Source organism: Oxyura jamaicensis, chromosome 5 (assembly GCF_011077185.1).
Source record: "Oxyura jamaicensis isolate SHBP4307 breed ruddy duck chromosome 5, BPBGC_Ojam_1.0, whole genome shotgun sequence".
Lineage (NCBI taxonomy): Eukaryota > Metazoa > Chordata > Aves > Anseriformes > Anatidae > Oxyura > Oxyura jamaicensis.
This window is the reverse complement of record NC_048897.1, coordinates 52,266,103-52,286,736: the sequence shown is the minus strand read 5'-3', so window position 1 is coordinate 52,286,736 and position 20,634 is coordinate 52,266,103. Positions and strand designations below refer to the sequence as shown.

The 20,634-nt window shown below is 47.6% G+C and overlaps 1 long non-coding RNA gene across 3 annotated transcripts; it reads right to left on the bottom strand.

Annotated features, from left to right (window-relative positions):
* Positions 1 to 237: 237 nt before the first annotated feature.
* On the bottom strand, positions 238 to 16,761 carry LOC118168514. Of its 3 annotated transcripts, none has more exons than XR_004751616.1 (3): positions 16,521 to 16,761; positions 14,520 to 14,654; positions 238 to 488 (listed from the first exon to the last, which is right to left on the bottom strand). It is a non-coding gene; the product is annotated as an uncharacterized LOC118168514 (long non-coding RNA). The 3 variants fall into 3 exon arrangements; XR_004751614.1 differs by lacking the exon at positions 238 to 488 and adding an exon at positions 7,241 to 7,373; XR_004751615.1 differs by lacking the exon at positions 238 to 488 and adding an exon at positions 13,240 to 13,284.
* Positions 16,762 to 20,634: the final 3,873 nt, after the last annotated feature.

The following is a 20,634-nucleotide window of genomic DNA, read 5'->3' as shown; positions in this document are numbered from 1 at the left end:
TTCCTTAGTAAATGCCTCAAGAAAATAAATAATTATCATAAAATGCAACCGTGGCTCCCAGAGGTAACCAGCACAAGGGTTATTTATTGGCTAATAGGGTATCCCAGCATTTTATATCATGCAAATCCTTCATCGTTATCGAGTTTTAATTTACACCTTTCATTCCCTTTTGCTCTACTAAATCCATTTCTGATGTTGGGCATTATCTGTAATCACAATAATTGTACCTCTGATTTCTTTTTTCCTTTTTGGATATGGAACGTTGGCAGGAAAATAGCTTATCACTTAAAGACGTGAAGGGTCCAGGGTTTTGCAATGCTTTCTGCAACTCAAAGCCATGTTAAATAAGTTTCCACAAGTGAGCACTTGGATCTTAAGTTTCCTCTGTGGGCACTTGGATCTTCTTTGTGTCAGGGTCTCTGCAGCTCACCAGTTCCCACCCCTCCTTCCAGCAGCCCCAAAATCACAGACTGTCAGCTCTCCTTCCCCTGGGGAAGGTACAAAATTCCCCCCTTGCCAACAGAATTAACCCCTGGGAGGTGCAGGCCCCCTGGGATTAGCTATGGGACTCCCCAAACCCCAGACTTACAACTGCCTCACTCAGCTCCGTCCACACCTAAGGGCTGAAATGGGGGACTAGTTGTGCAAGCCATCACCTCAGCATGGAGCACCAAAGCCAAGCAGATTGTCAGGGCTTTGCACCAGCTGATGGCACAGGCAGTTCTTCCTTTCCTTATTTCTTCCCAGGGAATGTTAGGAAGACAGGAAGCAGGATGATATTTCAACTTTAAATAGAAGAGTCAGCTTCCTCTTGCAGCATGCAGGAAACCTTGCAAAAACCCTCACGGATTTGCACCAAGACAGGGACACCATATGAGGAAACACTGCTCGGCGCGATCATGGTTATATCCCTGCTGCTGCCAGTATGCAACTTGTGAGGGACTGAGCTAGCTTCATACTTGGCACAAAATCCCTAGGATAAATTGAGCTCCATCCTCGCAGCTCGTGGGATGTGCCCAAGCCACGCCGAGCTAGCTCACAAGCATCTGCAGGAGCTTCAGGTCCAGCTATGCCATGGGCATCGGCTGCACACCAGGCGTCATGGACCACGGAGGGCTGCCTCTCTCCAAAAAAATCTCCAAATCTCCAAAATTTGGACCTCCAGTCCAGTCTCCAAAACCCTGCTTCCAGTTTGCAAGCAGGTCAAGGAAATCCAGCTTGGAGATGAGACTGCCACTGATGAAGCACCTCTGCAGCCTCTCCACTCCACTCACCCCAGATCAGACATCCTGCACCTCCTGCTGCCACCTGAACCTCCAGGCAGCATCAGCCCATAGAGAAATCAAAGGCCCAGGGCAATACATGCCACAAAGAGCTATTTCTTTCCCAATACAAAACTAGGTGGTTACATAATTAATTTCCAGTACTTGGCCAGAATTAACTGCAGATGTAGGTGGTACATGCTCACCATCATTTAGGGGATCACCATCAGCCATTTTCTAGCTTCAGTGCTGACACCTGGACCATATAGTTGTCAGTGCAGTTCCCTGCCCTGATCTTGTATCCCAATGAAGCATGTAATGTGCCAATTTACGTGTGGATGGGCTGGTAGCCTCATAAGGTCTCCCTGAGTTGAAGGTCATTTTACTACGTGTAGCAAGAACAAACATGGCCATGGTTTACCATCAAGAATAGGGGTCAGGGCTCCTGGATTTCTGTTTCCAGCTTTCACAGAAATTTGGGGTGTGCCCTAACCAAGACATTTGTGTCTAGTTTCTGAGTGTCCACACGGAGACTGGGAGACTTGCGGAGGCTCAGTGCTTCTGAAAACCTTTACCTTGCTTTGTGCCTCTGACAATCCAGTTGAGCACAGCATTGTGCTGCCTCAGCAGGAACAGAGAGCCTTTTCAAGGCTTGCAAAGCTCCAAGATCATCTTTAAGAAAAAGTGGCACAGAGCAGTCATGCTTACATAGCATGGAGCTTCCTCGGGAGCCTCCTCATGGACCTTCACCCCCAGCTTTGCTTTCCATCACCAGCCACAAAGCTGGCCCCAATTATTCTTCTTTCTGCTTACAAAGCTAGGCAAGTGCTTTTTAATCGTGAATTAATATTCACATCGAGTGCCGAGTGCCTGGAATTCCTGGGTATGGCTTTTCTGGGCTGGCAGCAACAGCTCCGTGACGGTGATTCACTCGGACACGGCTGAGCGTGCTGCCAGCAGCGCCCAAGTTCAGCTGCTGCTGATGCAGAAATGATTCACATTTCTGATGTTGCTGTTGGACGGAGGGATATAAACTTACACAGTAAGAGAACAAATACCATGAGTCACCCTTTCTCTTAGAGACATTTGTTCAGTGCTCTTAACCTATTTGCGCCTGTACTTCTACACGTCGCATTTGGAAAGACAGACGGAAGAGTTTTGTTCTCTGACGGCTTCAGCCCTGCCCACTGCTCCTCCCGTGGTGGGCTGGAAATGGCACGAGCATGAAACCTGTGGGCATGGCAGCAGCTTCACCTCAAACTGTGTACTCTGTGCATTTAATGACCTTACATTGCTTAATACTCAAAATCAAAATACACTTCAGATTCTCAACATCTGTGACATCTGTTCTAGACACTTCCCCATATAGCTATATGTGTGATAAAAACAACAAAGTTCTTTTGTGACTGCCATAAAAACTCCTAAAAACTCAGAAATTTCCACGGGGGCAAGTCAGGTACTTACAGTTAGGAGAAGGTGGATGGTGAGGTGCAGGCGTACAGCAGACCTGCACTGCACAGACCCATCCTGCCCCAATTTATAGCGGTGCAGTCATGCTGCTCACATCACAATCACTGCTCAGCTCCGTGGTGACTGAAACCAACAGGCACCCTTGGAAACCCCCTCCTGTGTACGGCCTGATGCTCAGACCTCATAGTTTCTGCTTCCAAAAATATTAAAACCATGGGACTGATCCCTTGCACAGATGCACGGAGACGCTGGAAGCATAAAACACAGCTAATAAATCAAGGCAAATGCAAACGAGCTAAATGGCTCCTTTAGAAACTTTCTCCAGTCCTAAATTTCCATAACCTAGTGAGGAGGAATTCATGCCAGCACTTCCATTAAAAGAGATAGCAAAACCAAAATTCTTGTTTGAGGCAGGTTTTCTCCTTTTACTCTTTCACCACGATCACTATTCATAGCCCACTTCTCACCTTCCAAGCACATTAATCCTCAGTTCTTCTTGTGATGCAAGCGATTATTAGTCTCATTTTATGGATGAGGAAAATGAGGTATAGAGGTTAACTGTTTCATCCATAGGCCTGGCACTATAGATACATAGAGGAAGATACAAAGAGATGTTTTACATTTATTAGTTTTAATACCCTCTCAATCCTGAAGAGTTGGACTTGGGATAATTAAGGCAACTGGCTTTAACAGGCAGCGATGTGCGAGGTAGAGAACCGAGGCAGCTCTTCAAATCACTATAAAAACACTTCAGAAATAACTGTTCTCTGCTGTACAGGCAAGTACAGGATGGGGAACTTTTTATCCCTGCTCATTTGGGATCATAGATCCAACCTGGGGGGTGCTCAGGTGCTGAGGACACAGGAGAGCCCAGCCCAGGCACGGAGCCCTGCAGGGAGGGCTCTCCTGCACTTCTCAATTGCCAGAGTGCTCCCCAAAGGACACTCGTGTGGTACTTGGAGATATCTCATCTAATAATCCCGTTAATTCATGTTGTCCTTTCGTGAACTGCATTGTGTCAGCTAAGCCTTGCCATCTGCAAATCGTAATTTCCTGCGTAATCCTGTGTGTGCACACACCATTACTGAAAAGCACCTGGAGGACTTCTTAACTTCAGATTCTTAAAAACAATTTGGGTTTTAATGCAGAGATTCCCAGGAGAGCAACTGAGCAGAGATAACTTTAAAAAAAAAAAAAAAAAATCAAACTAATCATAAGCTAAAAGCAAGCTGGCTTCATGGCTAATTTTCTCCCCTGCACCCACTGCATGAGAAAAAACTCATAGAAACCCTGGGACAAGACAACAGGGCTGCCTGGCTAACGTCATGCCATGAACCTGGTTGGGCTTATGCATCCTTTGGGTCCCAATAACTACACAAGTTGGTAGCAATAGCCCAAAGCAAGGGATCCCCAGCTCCTAGTCCGTCATTACACCACCACGTGCTGCCACACCAAGCCCTCGGTGAGCACAGAAACACCCAGAAATTCCAGGGATCCAGAGGGAAAAGGCAGTTATCAGGCAGGCAGTAGGTTTAAAATTATATAAATATATAATATATATTTATTTGCAAACATCGATAAACAGTAGAACTTGCTAAATGATTCTGGGGATGCTAAAAGTTTATACCACTTCAAGGGCAAGACTGGGAGGGGGAGGCTGTCAGCGAAATGACCTGGATTGTGATTGAACGCCAAGACACCAATCTTGGGTGAGTAAATGCCCAAAAGCAAATCCCTGGAGTTCAAAATAGTACTTTGAGGACACAACACCTGTTTGTCTTATTCTCTTGTTCCCTGGACTCTGCCGTTGAACACTGCCCAAAACAATGAAACCACCAACCCCAATCAAACGTGATCAATCTCCTGCTTTTGTGCTGTATTATGAAATCAATCTACTGATAAAACGCAGAAATGGGCAGCCAACACATTTGCCACCCACACTGCATGGTTCAAGCAAGCTACCGCTACCAAAGCCCTTAGTTAGAAGGGATCCGCGGATGGCCAGCGGTGGTCAGACCAACACAATAAATTTTCTGAACAAAGATACCAAAAGCCCTCGGAATGACTGTTCTGGAGAAACACACAACCCATTTCACCTCCCCTCCTGAACTGCCTGTGTGAGTAACTTCAACTTCTTGCATGTAAGAAGAACTTCAAAGAGTAACAAACATTCTTGCTCAAATAACACATATCAGTCTAGAGAAGCTTGCTGCCTGCCTCTTGTCCTTAAATTCACAAGCAGAAGCCAAGCACATGCCTTTTTGCCTCTTCTTAAGCACAGCAATGAAATACAGCTCTCATGTACAGATAGATAATAAGCTACTTGAACTCGGCAACAGCCTCCTGCTGTTCTCCAGACCTCTGAAGGGACTGGCACCGCACACGGCTGAATGTCCACCGGTGCTATTAAATTATTTCTCTTAAACACCATTCAAGGCCATCAAAGGCAAAGTGCCTCTAATTGGACTACACCGGGGTGCTTTAAACACATGGTCCTGGTGAGATCTGAAGCAATCCAAGCAGGAGGAGAACATCTCCTCAGGGAGCTCACGTAGGGAACCATCTTGCACCAGATACAGACTCAACGTGACAAGAGACAGAGAATCCCTTAAAAGTGTACAAGATGATTTGCAGAGAATGGCCACTATAATTATGGGGTTTCTGAGACATTACCACCTCCCCTCTCATCGCAAGCTCTGGAATAAATAAATTTCATGGTGCCTGCCTCACAGCCTCCGGTCTAATGACCCAAGTCAGTGCTCCCTTCTATTTTGAAGACACAGCTGCCACCTGATCAGGATTCTGGTTCCCACTAATTGTCCCTTGTGATGAGCCTTCATGAAATTTAATTTCTTTAATGCTTTTCTCTGATCTGAGGGAGTTGGACAGTCCGACACTTGGCTCTGTCTCAGCATTTTTTAGAATGCCCACTCTTATTTTAAAAGAGAAACACCCAAGAAAAGCAACAGTGATGTTCAAACACAAATACAACCATGATGGAAATGGGTTGGAGCGAGTCTATGAGAATGCCATATCGGAACAGGTCCAGTTTTGAGCAAGAGCAAAGCCCTTCTCCACCACAGCAGAACCGCCTTTTCCCAGCCATTCCCAAGCTCACCCCGTCTACCCTAACAGATTCAGTCTGCAGTAGGCACAATGATGGCATTGATGACCACACGCTGCATTAATTAAGTTTCTCTACCTGGCTGTGATGAGCATCTCCTCTGCATCTCCATCAATGCCTCACCAACCCCTGCATCAGCGAGCTCCTTTGCACCCCTCAGCACATCCAAACAAATATTTCATTCACCAAGCAAATCAAGGAGCTTAATCCAGCGTCTGAGCACCAGATTAATTTTTCTTTTAATATATATTTTAACTGGAGTGCCAGGCACAGGGCTGATGAGGTCTGCCAGGTTTCATTTGGGGTAGGAGGGCAGCACGGCTGCCCTCAGGGAGCATTAGCCTGCCTGCTGCAATACACGGCTGTCAAAGACCATATTTGCTTGATGCTTAAATTATTAATCCATTCTCTCCAGGTTTGTTATCAAATCATCTCAATTGTTTTGCAGTTTATTAAAAATGTCCTGCACATCTGGTCTAATCAGCCAGAGGAGAATCGCCCAATTTGACTGTCAATAGCAATCCCAGGCTATCAGCTTGGTAATCGCAGCGCTTTCCACCTCAGCAGCTCCCACGAAGGGTGCTTTAATCACTGCTGATGCAGAAGGGACTCCCCCAGGCGCTGCAGGCACAGAGCAAGCCATCACACCACTCTCCATAGAGACTTTTGGGGTGAAAAACGCAGCACGGCAGATGGAGATCCATCACCATCAGCAGCGCCTTGGTTAAATGTCCACCCACGTCTGCCTTCACACACCAACCCCAGCTCCTTTCCTGGGACATGGGGTATTGGATGAAGACTTTCCTACACCACAAAACCCCTAAAGCCTGGAATTTCAGGTGCTTCCGTTTGAATCCATGAAAGCCTCGCAAAGACAACGACCCAAGGAGGCCCATGCTAAGGATAAGCCATCCAAAGGAGATGACAACTTCTTCTTGGTACCTGGCTGGCTGCTGGGGTTAGCCCCCAGCAAGGGGCCATAGCCTGTACGTGTCTTTTCTTCTCACCAGGGAGAACCTCATCTTCTATTATGTATTCTCAACCAGTTCCCAGGCTTAAAATTTCCTCAGTGCTTTGAAGAGTTGGCTTGTGTTAAATAAAAGTATAGGGGAACATGGTCTTAGGAAAAGGATAGGGGAACGTGGTGCTCCTGCTTGCTGCACTGGAGTAGAAACACAACCAAGTTACGGGACACGCTGACCCACCTCCCGCTGGAACCACGAGTGCGCTGCCCGAGTCTCATCCATTAATCCAAGGCCTTCTTAAAGTTTGCGACAAGGAGCTACCTGAGAGAACTGAGGCAGAAATATTTAAAAGATACTTGTTTTCCACATGCATTTCTGTTGTTGGCACATGCACAGCAGTTATTTCACAATAGAATTAACTGAGACAACTCCGTGGCACGGAATTAGGCATAGCAGGCACAAAAGCAGTCAGCTTCGGAGAAAGCAGGTGCAGGAGCTGCTCGCTCCCTGCGCTGATGAAGGGCTACAACATCACAACAAGTCACTAAGTACCTGCAAGTCAGAAATGGTCCATTATTTTCAATGAACAATTTAATTCATTAAACACAGCGTTTCTCTTTCTGCTGCTGAATGCTCTGCCATCAGATGATGATGCTTTTAAGCGTGATTGCTGTTTACAATTGTCCAGAAAGCCTGTTGTTCCCACACTCCACGTTCCTCATTATTTTCCCTCCTGTAAGAGTGTCACTCGGTGGGCAGGTTATTCTTCCCCGGCTGCATATTTTGAGGAAGAGGATTTATGAAGTGCCAAAGACCGGCAATTATGAGCAATTGTAAGGATCTGTTCTAGATCTAAGGTATAATAAGAGCTGTAAAAATAGCCATAAAAGCACGCTCTGTGTGACACCCCCTGTGTTACTGAAAGGGCTTTTGCCTTCTGCGGCAGAAAGCCTCACCTCCCCAGAGTGTATTTGCTCAGGCCACTGTAGCACAGCCTGGGGACTAAGGAGGTGACAGAGGTGGCTTGGAGGGGTGGATGAGGAGCTGGTGTCACATGGGGTGAGCTCGAGCCAAGAGCTGGATGCCCATGAGGAGATACCGAAGAGACAGGCAAGGACTTGATAGGAACAGAGAGACCAGCCTGGCCTGCAGTAGGTCGGTGCAGAGTTCTCCGTGAAGAGATTTAACTTGTACTGGAGGAGTGGATAATTCAGGAAGTCATGACTGGAGATCGGCAACACAACTCTCTGAAAACATGGAAGAAAACTTGCAGATTCTGAGGCGTATGAGGTAGAAAGCAGACCGGGAGAAGAAAGTGTCCTGAAGGTGAGGAGAACTTCTCAAGAAGCACGACAATCCCCAGGCCTTGTGGCCAGCCAGGATCTCTCAGTGCTGGCTGCTGTGGGAACACAAGACAAAATTCTTGCGCTTTTAGGGTTTCCTCAAAAATCCCTGCTGAGCTAGGCTAATGGACACACACACTGACTGACCATTGCCAAAGGAGCCCTGGAAAAGCTATAAGTGTACTGCAAAGAAAACAGGAATGCTCTGACATCTGTTATTTGGTGACTTTTAATATATATATATACACACATATATATATGTATATATAGAGAGATCATGGTTTTCAAAGCAAAACAGTGACTCAGTTGGCCAGAGCAGGTCCCAAATGAAAATTTGACAAAGAATTTAATTCAAAATCCAATTATCTGTGGGGCTATCCTGGATTTCTTCAGTTTCTTTGGCCTTCAGAGAATGTACAGCAAAGGACTCATAAATCAAAGCGAAGGTTGCAAGTACAAATACCTCTGTCCTCAGCATGTCACCTGAGTCATGGACAGCCAGGCTGGTGACAGAGACCAGACCCTATCAACTCGAGTCCTTTTAGGCATTATTCTTTGCAAATTATATCAGATATCCTAGGGGATTGGATGATGAGTAGCCTACCTCAGCAGGGTGCAGGGCTCTGACACAGGAGGTTATTTCCATGAATTTATCTTTTACATTAAGCCAATTAATCATCCATTAAGAACTGCAGATGCATGCAAGTTGAAAGCACACAGAAAGTACAATGGGCAGCCTTTAAAAGACCAGAGGGAGAGCTGAGCTTTTCAGGGCTCTGAGAAATGCCTTTTTTGATGAGGGGTATTCAACACCGCACTTCCAATTTGGGGGATTTGGGGTGGGACAGCAACAGGACGGGATAATTCTGCCCATCACATGGTAGAAGCTAGCTCAACTCCCCTATATCCAGGGCAGAAAATACGTGTAGCCACTTAAACAAGAAAGTTATCAGTTTAGATGCTTTGCAGGATCCAGCCCTTGGATATGACCACAAGAAGTTTCCTAGTTCATCTTCAGTTAAGCGTGGGTAAAGAGTCATCATAGAATGATTTGGGTTGGAAGGAACATTAAAGACCACCCAATTCCAGCCCCTTGTCATGGGCCCACAAGAACAGGTTGCTCAAAGCCCAACCCAACCTGGCCTTGAACACCCACAGGGATAGGGCATCCCCAGCTTCTCTGGACAGCCTCAACACCCTCAGAGTAAAGAAATTCCTCCTTATATCTAATCTGAACCTACCCTTTTTCAACCTAAAGCCATCACCCCTTGTCCGGCCACCCCACCCCCTGACACCGAGTCCCTCCCCAGCTTTCCTGCAGCCCCCTTTAGGCACTGGCAGGATGCTGTGAGGTCTCCCTGGAGCCTTTTCTTCTCCAGGTTGAACACCCCCAGCTCCCTCAGCCTGAGAAGTTACACACCAGGCTCAGTCAAGGTGTGAGCTTGGTTCCTCTATAACCCTTCTGGCTTCATAACAGCCACTTTGCAAAAACAGACCCAGTAATGACAAGAAAACTAAAACCCTTAATCTCTTCCTCCTTCTTCTCTTTGCTGCCCATCCTATCCCTACCAGGGCTGGAAGTCCGCAGGAGCAGAGATGGCAGTGTTTTGTGGCAGTCTGTCACTTTCTGCTAATCTTCCAGTGCTGAAAATCATTTTAAATCCATTCCTGTCTTTTTGCATTTGCATAACTGTCTAGAAAGAAAACTCTAAAAAGGCAGAGCCTGATTTAGTGTGAATGAACATGTCATAAAACATTTCCAACTCTGCAGCACTTATGTAAATCTTTCATGATTTAAAAGTTGCCAAGTTACCAATACTGTATTATGAAGTACTGGCCTTCATGCTCAGTGTATACAAAGAGGCGATTTCAAGTTAGGCTTCCCTTTGCAGAAGCTATGTTTGTTTCCCCCAGAAAATAAAAATGTTATACATGGAAATTATTTGCATGCATCTTCAGTGCCAAAATAGATTTGGGGAAGGTTGAAAAATGTGCTGACAGTTTTGGTGAAGAACAACGATGTTTATCAAGGCATTTTTCTGCTTGGAAGGGAGTTCAGGTAAAAAGATGTTTCCTTGTGGTACATTTAGAACAACTTTATTGCACACCTTGTGGGGCCGCAGGGCTGCTCTAACCCCTGTGGGCTGCCCAGTCCCAGCCTGGGACCAACTTCTGCCACCAGCCATTGCAAGAAGGACCCGAAGCTCTTTTGAACAGAAGATGTCAAAGGAATTCTGTCCATAAACTGCAGTGAAACATCTGTGAACCCCAGCTTGGCCAACCCTATTTGCCAGCCTCACAACCTGTGGAGGAGCACCACGCCACAAAGAAACCTGGCAGCAGCAGGGAGCTGGAAGTGTTCACATCACCAGAGGAGGCCCCTGCATGTATCTACAGCTCCTACGCACCCAGCAACCTTCACCCTGCAGCAGACCCCAGCACAGCCCACTCGCTATCAAAGTGCTGGCACAAAGTGCTGCGACTACTGCAAAACACAACCGTGCCTCAAAGAGAGGCACCCACCCATGTTGGACATCACATACTGGGACCATGCAGGTGCTACACGGGGTGAACAAGTGGACGTGCCTTACCTCACTCCCCAAAACAGAGCCATCTCTGTCCCCAGAAGCAAATAAAAGGGTGTTGACAAAGAAGCTCCCTTCCCACCCTTAGGCCAGGAGCAGCCCGTACCCTAAAAGAAGAGCCTTAGGCTTGCCTCACAAATAGGATGGCTCGATATGCTTTCCCCCACCCCATCACACCACACTTTTTTCACTTTTCCAAGAACACACCTTTTTCCCAGGCGTCCCTCTCCTCAGATGCTTGCCGCAGGATTTATTTATAAGAACGATTCTTCTCCCTCAAATTGGCAGAACACCTCTGGCAGAGGAGCTGGGAGATCTCAGACTGATTTCCCAGGGAGCTTTCCCACAGCAAGAACTACCTCTGCTCCTGAATAGAATGATCGCAGTCTCCAAAGTTTCTCTCAGCACTTGAAGCGTGAGTGATAACAGACAGCTTTGCTTCACATGCCAGTGCAGCAACATCAGGAAAATCACTGTAGTCCCCTCTAAGAGAAAAATGCAAGCTGCCAGCACAGTTTGTTTCCTTTAGCTCCTCAATGTTGTCAGCGCAGGTCCATCAAACCCTATTACCAGCTCCTAACCCAACCAACGTTACAGCCTCAGAATCCCTGCTCCTTGCATATATATTAGGACGTGCAGAATCTCTGCTTTATGCCTCTGAAGATTTATTAGAGAGACAAGGTTTTCAGAAGGAAGCAGCACCTAGCATTTAATCAACTGGATGCAGCTGGAAGTATAATGAGTACACTCACAGGCCCAGAAGCTTCTTTGCAAGTGTGACACAGGCTGAAAACCTCAAGCTAAGCACAGATTAGGAACAATTGCTCCAGGTTTAAGTTAATTATATAAACCAATTAGGCAATTTAAGGGGAAAATGCACCTGTAACAGAGTAGAGAAATGGTGAGCACCCTTTCTGCAGTACAGGGAAAGGCAAGAAGTTAGCATATGTGATGCTGAAGAAGCTCACAGTGGGGAAAAAAAACTGTGTGTCTTGAAGTCAGTATCTCACTTGAATTTAGGATGTTTTATATTCAGAGCTATAAGTTTTTACCTCTCCAGATGCTTTTAGAAGGTTTTATAGCTCTACTTTGAGGAATATGTTGTAAGTTCAAGTGTTTGTCTTTCTCCTGTAGGTATTCCCACTGGACTGGGGTCATCGGGAGGTTTACTTCAGCTTCTATCACACCATATTCCAGCACTGCACTGAACCAAGTCTCTCAGCAACCGCTGGGAACAACAGGAACCCAGCTGGCCACACCGTGGTGCAGGAGCACAGAGCAGGGGGCTCCTTGCCCCTTCCAGTGCCCCCCGTCTGTGGGCATAAGTGCTCAGCTGGGAATAGCCATGAGTTTGTTTCCTACATGAACACTTGCCTCAAATCAGTGCCGTTTAAATATAACCTACAATGCATTTGTTCCACCTGTTGTCAATCTCAGAAAGTTCTGTGAAATCCTCCAGAGATTCCCCTTTAATAAGTTTATTGACTTTATGCCAGAAGCACCACCGCAAACAGAGAACGGGGTCTATTTAAGTGAGACGGATTTCACAGCAGAGCAGCTAAAAATAAAACCCAGAATATGAAACAAAAACGTTTTCATCATAAAGGAGCAGGCTCACCGTAAACATTTTTGAAGGAGGATCCTCTTCACAGCCAGCACTCCTCCTGTCACCCAGGCAGCACGGAGCGGGCTGCGGTCCAGCCCTGCGAGGGATGCTCTGCTCCTTAAGAGCAGTGCGGAGTTCTCCCTGAACGTAGTCAGCAGCAGCAGCTGCTCCTTCTACTCCAACAGCATCTACTCCCTGGATAGACCATGGATACCCTACCCCTGGAGAGCAGGGCTGTCTTGTAGAGAAGCCATCCTTATGCTTTTTGACAGCACTTCATTACTTTAAAAACAAGGAGGTTGATGCAACATGTAAGCGACTGCTTCTGCATGCACAGCCAGGACTCGGTTCCCCCACCATCCCCATCGAAAGATGCATTACTTAGGCACATTTCCTACAGCATCTCAGCAAACCATGTCCTGCTGCCCAATAAAATGGGAGCTTCACAAACGAGCAATCTGCTAGGATCCTGTTCTCCCATTCAGGTGCTGTTTCTCAGAATTAACGACATCGTATCTTAGGGCCAAACAGCACAGCAGCTACCAGCAGGGACAGAGAGACAGGCAGGAGCACAGCAAGAGCAAACAGTCACTTAATCTTTGCTTCGTTGGTAACCCTGGGTTAAAAAGACAACAAATACCAGGTTCATGCAGGCAAAGCCAGCCTCAGGCATGTGCCACCTGCGTCCCCAGCACACCTGTGCTTCTAAGCACATGGCAGCGCTGTTAGCACTCTCTGCCTGCTCACCCCATCCTCTCGCACCAACGGGATCCGGGCTGAGCCCATCCAGCTGGGGGCAGGAGGGACAGACAGACTGCATTGCCCTGAGGAGGTGCCAGCAATCCTTCTCCACAGCCTCTGCCTTGACACCGGCTGGAAAACACTCAGCATTTCCCTCACCTTTCCAACAAGGAATCGGTGCGGCCCTTCTGGTGCAAGGGATAATAAAAAAACAAGGAAGAAGGGTTCAGTAAAACTGTGAAAGGACAGATGCTAACAAGTTATTTTCTTTTGCAGCTCGCAAAAGCCAGCACAAGATCAGCAATTCTATGTGCTAGCTTCGAGACAGCCAAGCACTGCACCGAGCCGTACCCACAGCGCTCTTCCCCCCTCTCAGAGGCAGCGGGTGGCAAAGCTGAGTGCCCCGAGTACCTGCTCCCATCCTGCTGGGCCAAAGCTCCACAGATGCTTTTCCAGGTCTCTCCCTGCCCTCATCTTGTCCAGATTGGCTGCTGCCAGCTCTCTTCCTCCAGCATTCCCTTGCTGCTGACCACCATCACATTTGCTCCCCCCCAGACACCTTGCAGCCACCCCAATAACCACCGGCACTTCCCAGCCCCAAAACATCCCCGCTTCCACCTCAAAATCTCTTTTGCCACCTTCATAAGTTTAGCTTTGCTGCCCAAAAATCCTTAAGTGGACAATACCGAATTTCCTGAGGCAGGGAGGAAAGTTTGAGCTGACTCTAAACATCCTACCAGATATTGTATCGTATACCATCAGACTGCCAGAACAGGAACGAGCTGGGCTTTGGATACCCACAGACATGAATTAGTATGGTACTGATGTGTGTTACAATGATGCAATTTCATACACAGAATTTGCCAAAGGTTTGAGTTATCTTCCTTGATTGAGAACTGCAGAGAAGAAAAAAATGAAGCCTGTTTCCAGGCAAAGGGCAATAACCCCCGGCTGTACTTTTCCTGTTATATTACATTACTGTGGCTGCATGCTGAGACATGTCACATTATATTAAAAACAACCAAACCTGCAATCTGTTTCCAGACCAGACATCGATAAAAACAACCGTAACAATCAGCACTCTGGGTACCTGTGAGAAAATTGATAATTTAGTACCTCCAAAGAGCTCTTTCCATTAAAAAGACACCGGTAAAAACAAAACCAAACAGCATCTCCAAATGTGCTCACTTCGGAGCTTTTTTGCAGCACGCAGGGATGAGAACAACCAAAGGGATCTGGAAACGGGGCTGCCCCCCCTGTGCCCTGTAACGGGGAGGACAGGCCAAGTGACAAAGGCATCTAGAAACTAGCCGAGGTTCAGACACAACGTTACCCATGCCTAAACACAAGGGAAGATGACACTTGTCCTTCTGCTTGGTTTAGTTCCCAAATCAGAAATTAAGTTCCCTGCTCAGAAACTCACCGCTTTGTGGCCCTTTTGCTGCTTGGCTCACCGCAGACACCTCCAACGGAGCTCCCTGGATGCCAGCTGCCTTCCAGCAAAGAGCTGTAACAGACCAACACGGCCATGTGCAGAGGTGCAATATGGCACTAGTGCCTGGAGGGGAAAAAAAAGAAAAAAAACACAACTGGTGAAATTCATTATCTAGTAGTAACAGTGTTTCTGCAAGGCAAGCTAACCATGCCTCCACACTCTGCTCTCTTTGCATGACATTGTGATGGGAGAGCTGAAACCCGGACCACGGACAAGAAGTTATCCCCAGTAAGATGAGGGAAGGTTTCCCTCCAGCCCCCTTAGCTCCAGTACCTTGAGGAAAGCAGCCTCCTGCTGCAAGCACAAGCTCTCCTCCAAACCCTTGGGCTCGAGGCTCACCAACTCACCCTTTTCAACGACTAACTAGCACATGAGCTACCCTAACACCAGGGTAGGCAAAAAAAACAGCTCACCTCCCTCTGGAGCAGGTACCTGTGGTCAGGAAGGGTTGCTTCTTTGGCTAATGGCTCACCAAATCCTGTTGGAGCAACTAATCCAAGGCCACATTTGTGCTAATAGCCCTAACCCCGGACACAGGTTTAATTTGTTTAACATTAAATTTAGGGCTTCAGGGGCCTCTATAATGAATTTCATTAAACACAAAAATTCTATAATGCAGCATTTTATGATTAATTAACTGTGCATAAAAATGGTAATTATAATTATGCTCATAATTCCACACTCTCGTGTCATTATCGTAATAATTGATCAAAATGTTTTACCCCACAAGCATTTTAAAAACTGCAGCGCAAGAGCAAAACCTCTCAAGTCCACACTAAACACAGCTCTCGTAGGCAATCCCCAGATACTGCCTCTTCATCCCAGGACTTCTGATACAGAAGCCTTTTGAACAGCCATGACAGCTTCACCAAAAAAAAAGAAAAGCTGTTTGTTATGACGGGTAGGGAGAAAGGGAGATGAAAGTCCATTTGTAGATGGAAAAAGCCTGCTTCTGATCAGGATGCAGTCGAGGAACAGACTGCGGCTTCACTTTGAAAATGGCCAGGTGCCCTACTTTCCTGCTTTCTGCGCGTGGCTTCTGATCACGGGCTGCCTCAAAAGCACCTATTGCCTGTTTTTGAAGATAATGGAGATTAGATGAGGGAGATCAAACAGATTGGATAGGCAGCTGAATAATTATCCCCCTACCTTTAGTCTTGCATCACATCGCAGCCAGGGATTGGAAAAATGCTTTGAAAAAGAGGTGGAAAAGTATTGCTGACCTAAACTGCCATAGCTGTAGCCCAGGAATAGAGGGATTAGACAACTGCCCGCAGCAGCCAGAACCCAAATCTCCTCATTTCAGCTATCTGCTCCGAGCCCCATTAGAGATAATGTTCTTGAATGGCACAGCTGTCTCTGCTTTGGTCCTGCCTCTCCTCAACATTTCTTGAGGATTTCTGATCATGCCAGCCTTTGCCTGTGTCATTCCTTACATCTGCTGGCATCTCTACTGCCGTTCTGGGTGATTTTGCTTAGAAAACGATAATATTCCCCAGCATCTTTCCTATGGCTACAGTGGCATGGGTTATCCATTCCCTAATTTCTACCAAAACTCTGGTCATATAAATTGGGACGTTGTATTCACTAGCTTTAATAATCCACAGTAGGCATCAGCCTTCTGAAATACCCCAAACATGGCCAGAAAATAGGACGTTTTCACGTCCTGGCAGCCACAGCTTGTTAGGGCCACACAGAGCTTTAACTGTGTGTTCTGCAGCCAGTGTGATTGTCACTTCAGCAAATCCCTTGCTGCAGAGAGACAGCAAAGCAAGTTTTGAAAGCCTGCAAGTACCAGCAAAACCCAGAGTCTTCCAAAACTGACATCAGAGAGCACATTTCTTTTTTTTCCTCCTCACTATGTCTAGTTTGCTCTTCTACATTCCTCTCCCCTCAAGAATCTGCTTTTCCTCTGTAAGAGCTTTTTACCTCTGATCATTTCCACAGCCAGCTGTGCCAGCCTCCTGGTTTCTTCATCTCCCTGTGTCTTTCCGCTTCTCCAAGCAGTCTTTTAGGACTACCCAAACATATCCTGAGAGCTCAGCATGTCAGGGCTGCTCTCCATCACGACGGTCACTCTTCCAGCACTCCTTCACATCACACCCACTGCCTTCCAGGAGGCTCTCAGGTCACTGTACGACGCTGTGGCTGTCCCCAGAGCACGGCTGCCTGCCCCACAAAGAGCAGCAACGTCGGTGTGACAATCCTCCTTGCTGCCTTCAACACGTGGATGAGGTTTTGGGGTAGGTACAGCCCTGGGATTCCTGTGGAGAGATCATTGATGAAGTCAGCACAGAAAAGGCTTCTTCGTGTTCCCAACCAGCCACAGTCCTCACCCTCCCTCAGCCCCAGCACACCAAGGCCAAGGCTCGGGGTCCGTTTGTGTCACCTCTTGGCACGGGAAAGGAGCAAGTCCCCTTCCCAATGCTAAGGTGATGGAGGGCCCCCCCGGCAGGCTCTGGCCGTCTGTGGACAGGACCAATTTATTTCTTCCCTTCCGTTCAGCTCGAACAGGGAACTGTTAACCTCCACCGTAGAACAGAGGCTCGGACACACCACTGCCCATGCTCACCGTGCCATGATCCAGGCAGCATTTTGGTGAAGTGCTTCTCAGCAGCGAGCGAGCTCGCGGTCCTGGCTATTGGACTCAAAGAGGAGCCTGTTTTTCAGTGAGTGGATGGGTTACTGCAAGCCCTCACCAAGAGCAGATTTATCAGTTCTTCTCAAAACAACTTTTTCCTGTACTTCTGACCTTAACTTCCCCCAGTGCAGCATTCATCTTTTCAAAAATAGCTCCTAGACACTTCTATGAGCATCCCAGTTAATTCCAGTTAATTAGCTCCTTCCATCTACACTGAGCACTCCCCAAAATCAGCTCTCCCCATGGAGGATACCCCTGGTAAATGGATGGAAACAACTCCCACCAGCAACGTTTTCAATCAGCCTTAAAAAATCAAGCAGCAAGATGCACCTGGGGAACTGGGGGACTGTGTCTGCACTGCTGAGAAGTCGCGAGGCTTCCTGCAATTCCAGCTGGTGTCAGCTCAGTACTAAGAGGGACACTTCAAGTGCCACCTAGCCTGGGACAGCCCTTAACCCTCTGACCCTTCCACCTCCGCCCCAGCTGCCTCTCGGGGACCTGCACAAGGCAGCGGATCAGCAAGAGAATCTTGCTGCCTAGAGCACAGCTGGATACTTTCCAGAACTAAAATATCTTCAAATGCACGGGGACTGCAGCAGAAAGCCGATGCACCTACCTGGCCCAGACTTCGTTATCCCTGCAGGGCAATAACCTGCCTTGCACTAATGGTTTTCTCCGCAGAGAACCAAGCGGGAGGACTGGCTGTAAAGCACCAGCAACAACTTCAATCTCGGCTCTTCCAATGCTTTCCATTTACAACTTGGGTGACACAGGACTGCTCACAACTCACAGGACTGCTGACAACAGTCTCCTGCCCAACACAGTTTGGCAGCTATGGCCATAAAGCCCTCAGATATTCATTCAGATGGATAAGGAAGCAGCTGGGCAGCAAGAACTGCCCCTGAGCTGCCAGCCAGGACAGGACACTGTCTCCTTTCCTTCTGCACAGGGCAGACCCAAGGACTTACCCAGAGCTCCCCTGCTCCATCCCAGAACAATCCTCTCTAGGTGTCTAAGACCTTGTTATCCCTGTGAAGCTTCATGAAGCAAACACCTGTGGTGGGCTGCATGAGACAAGACATTAATCACTCACTGGGAGGAACCAGAATACCTGTCAAGTGCATTGCAAGGGACGAGGGCATGCTGAGATGATCAGTCAGTAGCAGTAGCACACGCTGGAGCTGTGCTCTACGAGTGCATCTGGCTATTGCAAGCTTCCAAGAGCCATCAGATCTCAAGAACCACGCTGCAAATTGATCCCAGCCTCCATTCAAGAGCATTCAGCAATTTGCTGATATTTTATGTGGCAAAGCTCCCTGCTCTGCATGCTCACTACAAGTTCTGAGGCGTTAAATGTAGAAACATAGTTTACAAAATACAGTTAATACAGAAACACGGGGCAGTTGAATAGGACTGAAGATTGAATAGGACTGAAGAACAACAAGTACCAAGCTAAGAGAGCAGTCTCACTCCAGTAAATTTGGGCTAGGATAGATTTCTGCTTGCATAACAGGAGAGAAGTCCAACATGCGGAGAGATCTTCATAATGCTCATACATCCACCACACAGCCAAAAAGGAGCAACGACCTTCTGCTGGCTGTGTTTTCATCAATAAAGACTTCTTGGCTCTTAAAGATTTGCCCTGAGCACACCTAGGGTTACCACAACTTGGGCAGGACTGAACAGTTCCACATATCCCCGAGCAATGCACAGCTGGAGAAAGCTGCAGCATCTTCTTCTTTCCTGAGCTGCCCATGTTTAACCCAAAGCCCAGAGCCAGAGCTCTATCCAAGGATGTCAGCAATACGGATTTGTTTCCTGTAATTTGCCTCTTCCACATCACCACCTGAACATCGTTTGCACAAGGTCTTCCTGGGGCTGGACTTTCCCCCAGCCTTTTAGAGCCACTCAACCCCTTCTGCATCACCTAGTTAATTTGGAAGCCTTACACCAAGCATCCAACCCCGTGTTTTGGGTGGCCGTCTGGGCAGAAGGAGACCCTCACTCTAGTTTCTATAACAATAAACACTGAAGAAATTAACATAGTAAGTTTAAACAATTCCTTCCGTCAGTGCCTCATTCAAGGCACCGAATTCCCCAGGGTAACAGGACTGGGAAAGGACGAACAGGCCCTTCTGCACCTCAGGTCACCACCCGTGAAGGGCAAAGCTGCCTCCTACATCTTGTGGGCACCAAGATGAGTACGAGGGAGGGAAGGCACTCAGACGACCCAGAGCATCTCTGGCAGATAAATGTTAATCCAAGTGATTGGACTCCTGGTAACGCTCAGCCTGTCTGCAGTTGACAGGTCTAATTTCTGTTAATGTCTCACAGCCATAGCTCTGGAGGGTATTTAAGGAACTAGGAGCTGAAAGCCAACCCTCCTCCAACACAGAGCTAATTGTAGACATGAGCAGCCATAAGTGAGGTGCCCAACACAGATGGAAGATGCCCCAGAAGCTCGGCGAGGTACCAGATGGGAGGGAGGGGACAGAGGCTGCACATCAACACCAATGTACGCAGCGTCCTCAGCAGGCTTTGGTGGGTGTTTGTAGGACAGACCCTACACACAGCTATCCCACGCTGCGTATGGACTCAATACCATCACCTTGGGCTTGTCTCACCCCTGACACCAATCCGACACAATGACTGTGCTCAGAGCCAGCAATTCCTCGTATCTGCACAGTTCTGGGCACAGCCACCGCTGTCCTGGAAGGGGCACCAGCTGCCAGGTGACTTCTGCACGTCTCTGGGACATCACGAGCTGTAGCCTTACTCAGGCTCAAACAAAAAAACATTTGGATTTTGCATTGTGAGGGATCTCAGCCTCCTTATGCTGATAAAAACTGCCCGCTACCTCTCCTTTTTAAAGGCACCCTCAGAATGAAAATTAAAACATCTCCATCTACAACATAAAACGCTAAGGGGAAGGAATTCCCTAATTTCAGGGAAGCTTCTGAAATACCTTCTCTCCCCTCCTCACCCCTGAAGGCACGAGAAAAGCAGAAGAAACAATGCATGCTGTTTGCCGAGGTGTGTTGTGTTGGCTGCCCGCACCACCGCCCGTCCAGCTTGGCACCTGGCTGCGGGCATCCTGCAGCAAGGGAAGGCGCAACCATTTCTTATCAAGGTACAGAAGGCTTCCTGCTTCAGACTCACTCCATCCATACAGAACTCCATAGCAGCTCGTTTTGGACATGTGGTATACAGTTACATGACCTGGAAAAAAAAAATCCTTGTTGCCCAAACCACTATGACTACTACTAATACCCTCCCTGAGACGGACAGAGCCCCTGCTTCAAGGGCTGTAGGTCTGAAAGCCGTCCTGGACCACAGCCACAAACTGTCCTGGACTTCACAGCCCCTGACAAGCTGAAAAGAAATGAAGAGACCTCACACATG